Source organism: Canis lupus, chromosome 3 (assembly GCF_003254725.2).
Source record: "Canis lupus dingo isolate Sandy chromosome 3, ASM325472v2, whole genome shotgun sequence".
Lineage (NCBI taxonomy): Eukaryota > Metazoa > Chordata > Mammalia > Carnivora > Canidae > Canis > Canis lupus.
Genome location: NC_064245.1, coordinates 34,555,073 through 34,561,950, shown reverse-complemented (window position 1 = coordinate 34,561,950; position 6,878 = coordinate 34,555,073). Strand labels below are relative to the sequence as shown.

The 6,878-nt window shown below is 36.7% G+C and overlaps 1 pseudogene; it reads right to left on the bottom strand.

Annotated features, from left to right (window-relative positions):
* Window positions 1-2,158: 2,158 nt before the first annotated feature.
* Window positions 2,159-3,830, bottom strand: LOC112653984 (succinate dehydrogenase [ubiquinone] cytochrome b small subunit, mitochondrial-like; annotated as a pseudogene).
* Between the last annotated feature and the right edge of the window lie 3,048 nt (window positions 3,831-6,878).

The following is a 6,878-nucleotide window of genomic DNA, read 5'->3' as shown; positions in this document are numbered from 1 at the left end:
AGATTCATTTAAGATAAATGAATCTCAAAAAATTACACTCAATAAAAGAAGTTGATGCAAAAGAAAAGAAAAAAAAGGAAACAATCTGATTTCATTTATATAAAACTCCAGAAAATGAAAATGAATCTATAATGATAGGACAGATAATGGCTGCTAGGGTGGGTTGTTGGCAAATGGGAAGGATTGCAATGGAATGCAAAGAAATTGGGAGAATGTTGACTATCTTGATTGTGGGGATGGTTTTATGGGTACATACATATGTCAAAACTTACCAAACTGTATTCCTTTGAATATGTTAAGTTTATTGTATGCCAATTACAACTCAATAAAGCTTTTTAAAATTAATTCAATTAAAAAAATCAAGTAGCATATAGTGTAGTACTGGTTTCAGGGGTAGAATTTAATGATTCGTCACTTACATATAACACCGAGTGCTTATCCCTGTATGTCCCCTCCCTAATTCCTATCATCCATTCAGCACATTCCCCCATCCTCCTCCACTCCAGCAACACTTACTTTATTCTCTATAGTTAAGAATGTTTTATGTTTTGCCTCCCTCTCCATTTTATCTTAATTTTGTTGTTGAATGAAAGGAAAGGACAGAAACAAACTCACATGCCATTATTCCTGGAGCCAAAAACCTTAACTCTCCTTCGTCAAAGTCATCATGCTGGCTTCCTTGGAAGAAATATTTTCAATCATTAAGTTATAATTTACCCATCAGGGTTTTTTCTTTGTTCCACAGAAATGTCATAGGTTTGATTATCATAACATCATAATTATTCTAAAAATCTGAGGTGTCATTATCTTCTTGCTTTTATCTATGAATTGTAATTTTCATATTTGGAATATTACTTTTTATTTTCTTTTGTCATTAAGTTGGCAATAATGATAGTTGATTATACAAATACTCTACAATTAAAGAATAAAGCAAAAACATCAGTATAAAGAAATACTCTGTATCATTAGGAGCTCATTAAAATCTGCTATTTTAAAATATAATAACACTTTTAATTAACTTACAATGGACTCTTCAATTACAATGAATTAAACTCTTAGATATACATTAAAGTCCTGCTAAGCAAATCAATTAAAATTACAGGAGTCAGAAATGACATCCTGACATTAATAACACCTTATATTATGAAATGGCTAGGTTGAGGAGAAACAGAATTTCTTATTCCATTTCACAGTTAAAGTAACTGCTTTTTGCAGTAAAGGGACTGGATCAGGCATCAAAAGACCTGGATGTGGAATCCACCTTTACTTCCTGCAAGCTATCTACCAGGCTAGATCTGACTTTTTTCTTAATATAACATTTATTTTTTAAAAAACTTTATTTTCATAGAATATATTTTTACATTAGAGAGTCCTACAGTGAGAAAATTATAATTTATTACTTATAGTTTTATATTTGTAGACAGATTATTTTAGGACAAGTAAAATAAACACATTTGAGGACTAAGTCTCTGATTAGATTCTGTAATATTTTAATACATCTATTAGGGGACCTCTTCCCTACATGGAACTTCTCTATACTCAGAAGCTCATCAGGCTCTTCTTCCTAGGATTTAGAAATTAGTCATGTGAAATATCACTATTTCCTAATTTTAAAGTTTCTCTAGAACATGTAACTATCAGTAACTGGTATCAACTGAACAGAGACGGACGTTTTCAAAAATTAAACACTGACTAATTTTTTGCAGAGTCTTTACTTATGAAAGCTTTCCCTTTCTCCATCATTCCCAGGACAAATACCGAAGTTTGATCAGGTATTAAAAGCAATAAAGCTGAATTCCCTTAAAAAGTTTGATAAGCTAACAGGCAAAAGCTCATACATAGTGGTTAGTTATGCTGTGAATCTTGTAAGTAGCTGAGAACAAGGAACTCAGTCTCCAAATTTCTTGGATACAATTCCTCTCAAGTCTTTTCCTCAAAGACTAAATTCTAAAAATAACCAGGTGATTAGGAGAAGAGGTTTTGACTTATCTGTTATTTCCTCCTTACTGCGAGTTGAGTAGAATGACAGGCCAGAGGCAAAGAGGTGTGCAATCAATTATCAAGGTATTAAGTCCAAAAGGCCAGAGCTTCCATAGCATGGCGATAGCTTTGCAGATACTCACATCATCATAGTTGAGATAACATAGTCCAGCAAAGATTAAAGCTGAGAATACCAAAACATCTGCCTTGGTGTCTGCAAAGTATCCCCTCGAACATAGTCTGTAACAATTTGTCAAAGGCCCCAGTGACTATGGAGAGGAGGGCAGCAGCCAGGGGTAGTCATTGCACAGCCAGGATTCAAATAAGCAGCTGAAATTAGGCTCAGGAGCAAAAACATTAACAACCCTCTAACCAGTCCTGTGGAATGATGCAGCCTTGGACCAGAATGGTGGTTGAATGACAGGTGAATGTACTGTGTTCTACACCATTCTGGGGTAGGTTGATCCTGGAGAAATGCTAAGACAGGAGCAGGTATGACTGCTGGGATTAAGAGGAACAGAGCTCAGCCTTCTTGCACACTACACAGGGCATTCAGCCTCCAGAGACTCGCCGTCTCTCTCCTGAGGGCTGGAGGTCCTAGGATTAACTTTTTTTTTTCCTCTCTAGAGTGAGATGGGGAGGGCTGAGGGGAGAGGGAGAGCATCCCAAGCAGTGTGGGCTGATGCAGGGCTCCATTGCGCAACTCTGAGATCCTGACCTGGGCTGAAATCAAAAGTCCAAGCTCAACCAACTGAGCCACCCAGGGCACCCTTAGGACTGACTTTTAAAGGATGCAGGCCTGCCTGCCCCTTTTCCTAGTCAGAATCTGGTTGAGAGCACAGATTCAGAGTCAGTCTCTTAGGTATTTATTTCCTATGTAGCCTTGGGTAAGTTATATACATGTATAATCATCAGTTTGTCTATAAAATAAGGATAATAAAAATAACATCAATTGTATAGGGTTGTGGTAAAGTTTAAAATACAGAATGCAAATAATATGTTTAATATAATACTTGGACAAAATAATTATTATTACTACATCACATGCTTTCATCTTAGAACATTGTTATGGAGAACCAGGATCCTTCTCTCCATCCCTTGCTCTCATAAATTATTACATTTCTGAGAAAGTGGGCAAGAAGTAGTCTGTGGACTGTAAAAGATACCTTTCTGCTACAACAATGATTTTTTTTATATTGTTAGTATCTCTTGAACTTCTGGGCTAATTCTTTATATAAGCTGTTTTCAGATTCTCTTTTGTTTTACAGAATTTAACAGGGGTTGGGCAAGCAGGCCAAACTCAGAGATCATTTATTCAGCTGCAAATAAGTTCCCACTACAATTTTATTTAAAAATAAGATAGTGGATAAAATATTCTCAAAATATTTTTGATTTTATTTCTTAGTGCTAATATGTGCTACTATGGACAAACAAGATTTGTCTCTGCTCTGTGTTATGCTCTTAGTTCAATCTAAAATTCAAGTATATAATTCAAGTATATTTGTGGGTGCAATCGTGTGTGGGCAAGAAAAGGCCCTTGATTGTTCCCCCTCTCCCATTTAGGTAGCACAATAAACCAAAGAAATACCAGAAGGGACAGAGAAATAATCTTTTATTAATAAGATAATGACTCATGAATATAATAGCAGTCATTAGATTTTCAAAAATGTATAAAAACATGTTTTAATTCCTCATCATTTAATATGTGTAAGACAGGCATTCATCTATCTGATGCAAGGAACATCTTTTCTTTCTGGAGGATGTTTGAGTCCTGTTGATGCTGTGTGACCAGCACACTTGGCCCAACTGCCTGCACCTCCAGAACATGGATTCACCTGGTCATTGGCCATAGCCTCTCCAAAGAACTTGTTCATATGTTCCTGCTCTGTCCCAGATCCCTGCCTCTGTTCTTTCCTGACCAATGTCAGAGAGTAACCCAGAGTAGTAGAAAAGCTCTTTATAGACAAGAATAGGTGGAATAAGCAAGCCCAATCAGATTTTCTCTTTTTTAAATGGACAGGGAAGTATGGAGAGAGGAAGGTCCAATCAGTTTCAGGAGAAGGTGCTGAAATGAAGGGGCAAAGAGACCATGAGGGAGCTGGAAGTTTGAGTCACCAGAAATTGCAAGAAAAAGAAAGCTCTTTAGGAAACCAGGTGAGGTGTGCAGGTGGAAGAAATAGGAGTGTTACAGTGATAAGGAAGCTGAATGATCAGAGAATGAAGATGGCACATCCTACTGCTGCCTTGAATCCTTAGTGACCTGCCGCTGAGATTTCTGGCACAATTATGGTTTTTAGTTTTGTGCAAGGCCCATTGACACCCTATTCCTGAGTTCCTATGAGATTCTGCCTCCCTTATTTCCATGTTTATCATTATTATCAAGGCACCACATTTTCTATTACCCAAGTAACCTAAATAACCTAACAGCCATATTTCTATACAAGAGTCAGCACTGTCAAAGGGAAGATCCCCTATGGTGCAGTGTAAGTCAAATGGCCTCATTGGATATTAGAATGTGCTTTCATGTCCTGTTTTGTGTTGGGTTCAATCTGGTTCCATGGGGGAATGGTTCCTGAGGCTCTTCTGGGAAGAAATTACACATGTGCCTAAGTCTGAAAATTGTAAATTTTCACAGAAACTCATCTTCATAACCTTCTTTCATGACCAGGAAGTAGTGTAGATATAAAAAGCTATTTTACAGGGAACACAACATGGACAGTCCTTGGCAGTACAGGACTATAAAAATGGCCATCCAACCTGGAACTATGCAAAGAAGAACAATCAAAAGGACCCTTCTAAAACCTTTAGAAATTTTTTGTAACATCAAAATTTATTGAAACATTAAAATATTAAACATTAAACATTGTATTTTCAAAGATTTTGTTTTTTTTTTTTAATTTGAGAGAGAGAGAGAGCATAAGTAGGGTGAGGGACAAAGTTCAAGAAGACTCCACACTGAATGCACAGTAGGACATGGGACTCGATCCCAGGATCATGACCTGAGCCAAAGGCAGACACTTAGTCAACTGAGCCACTCAGACTCCCCTAAACATTAATGTTTTCAAATGTAATTCAAATTTTAAAATTTAATGTTAATGTAATTAAACATTGCATTATAATTTCTTAATTATACTTCAATGTAATTAAAATTTAATATAAACTATTAACATTAAAATTTCAAATAAACTTTAATATTTGTTGAAACATTCAATTTTTTTTTAAATTTTTATTTATTTATGATAGTCACAGAGAGAGAAAGAGAGAGAGGCAGAGACACAGGCAGAGGGAGAAGCAGGCTCCATGCACTGGAAGCCCGATGTGGGATTCGATCCCGGGTCTCCAGGATCATGCCCTGGGCCAAAGGCAGGCGCCAAACCACTGCGTCACCCAGGGATCCCGAAACATTCAATTTTGATGACACATTAAATGTGTAGGGACATACAGTAAATAATAAATAAATAAAGTGTATACTATACAATAAATAAAAATTATACTGGGTAAGTTTTTTGTGAATTATTTGTTTAAAATTAATTTTGTTATGATTTCAAATTTACAGAAAAAATGTAAAACTAGTATATGGAACTTTAGTCCATTGTTTCCATTTTACCCTATTTGCTTTCTCATTATTACTTTTTCTCTTTCTTCTTTCTTCCACACTTCTTTTAAATCATCTGAGAGAAAGTTTGGGACCACTCACTGTCTCCAGGGTATATTTTCTTTTTTTTTTTTTTAAAGATTTATTTATTTTTATTTATGATAGACACAGAGAAAGAGAGAGGCAGAGACACAGGAGGAGGGAGAAGCAGGCTCCCTGCCGGGAGCCCGACGCGGGACTCGATCCTGGGACCCCAGGATCGCGCCCTGGGCCAAAGGCAGGCGCTAAACCGCTGAGCCACCCAGGGATCCCGAGTATATTTTCTAAGAACAAGGAACTCTGTATAATGATCAAAACAGGAAATGTAATATTGATACTGTTACTAATCCACAGTCTGTGCTCAAGTGTTGTCATCTGTCCCAGTAATATCCTTTAGAGATATTTATCCCATTGCAGGATCCAGTCCAAGACCATGCATCACATTGGAGTGTCACATCTCTTTAGTTTCTTTTAATCTGGAGCAGGTTTGCAACCTTTTCCTTTTTTAACTTTAATTCTTTCCAGCTTTATTGAGGTATAATTGACATATAATATTGTGTGTGTTTAAGGAGTATATTGTAATTTTTTTTTAGATTTTTAAAAAGTATTTATTTATTCATTCATGAGACACAGAAAGAGAGGCAGAGACACAGGCAGAGGGAGAAGCAGTCTCCCCACAGGGAGCCTGATGTGGGACTCGATCCCAAGAACCTGGGATCACACCCTGAGCTGAAGGCAGAGGCTTAACCACTGAGCAACCCAGATGCCTTGAGGAGTACATTGTAATTTAAAACATTAGAAATCCTAAGAACTTAAGTGTTTTTATTTCACTGTAAAGCTTTCTGGGATCAGTTTGAACAGCACTTGTCTTCTCATGGTGTAGCTTATAATACGGAGTTAGCATCTTTTCTACGTCCTGGTGAACTGTCACAGTCCTTTATTTGGATCACTTCTACATTTTATTCTTTGTGTTTTCAATGCTGTAAAATATCCCTGTCACATAATTTTATTTTGCCCACCTCACACTTTCTGGGACAACTTTCCTTCTCTTTGTCACAGACGCTTTTCTAATATATGCCAATAAATTCTGCACTAAGATCATCAAGCTGTGTATCTAGTTTCTCAAGTGGCAGCAGTGACAACATTCCCCTGGTCAGCTCTTTCCTCTATAACTCTATTCACTTTCAATTCTTATTTCCCTTCCACTTTACCACTTTTCATTTATTTCTGCATTTTCATCTTTGTTGGCCAATTCTCTTTCAAT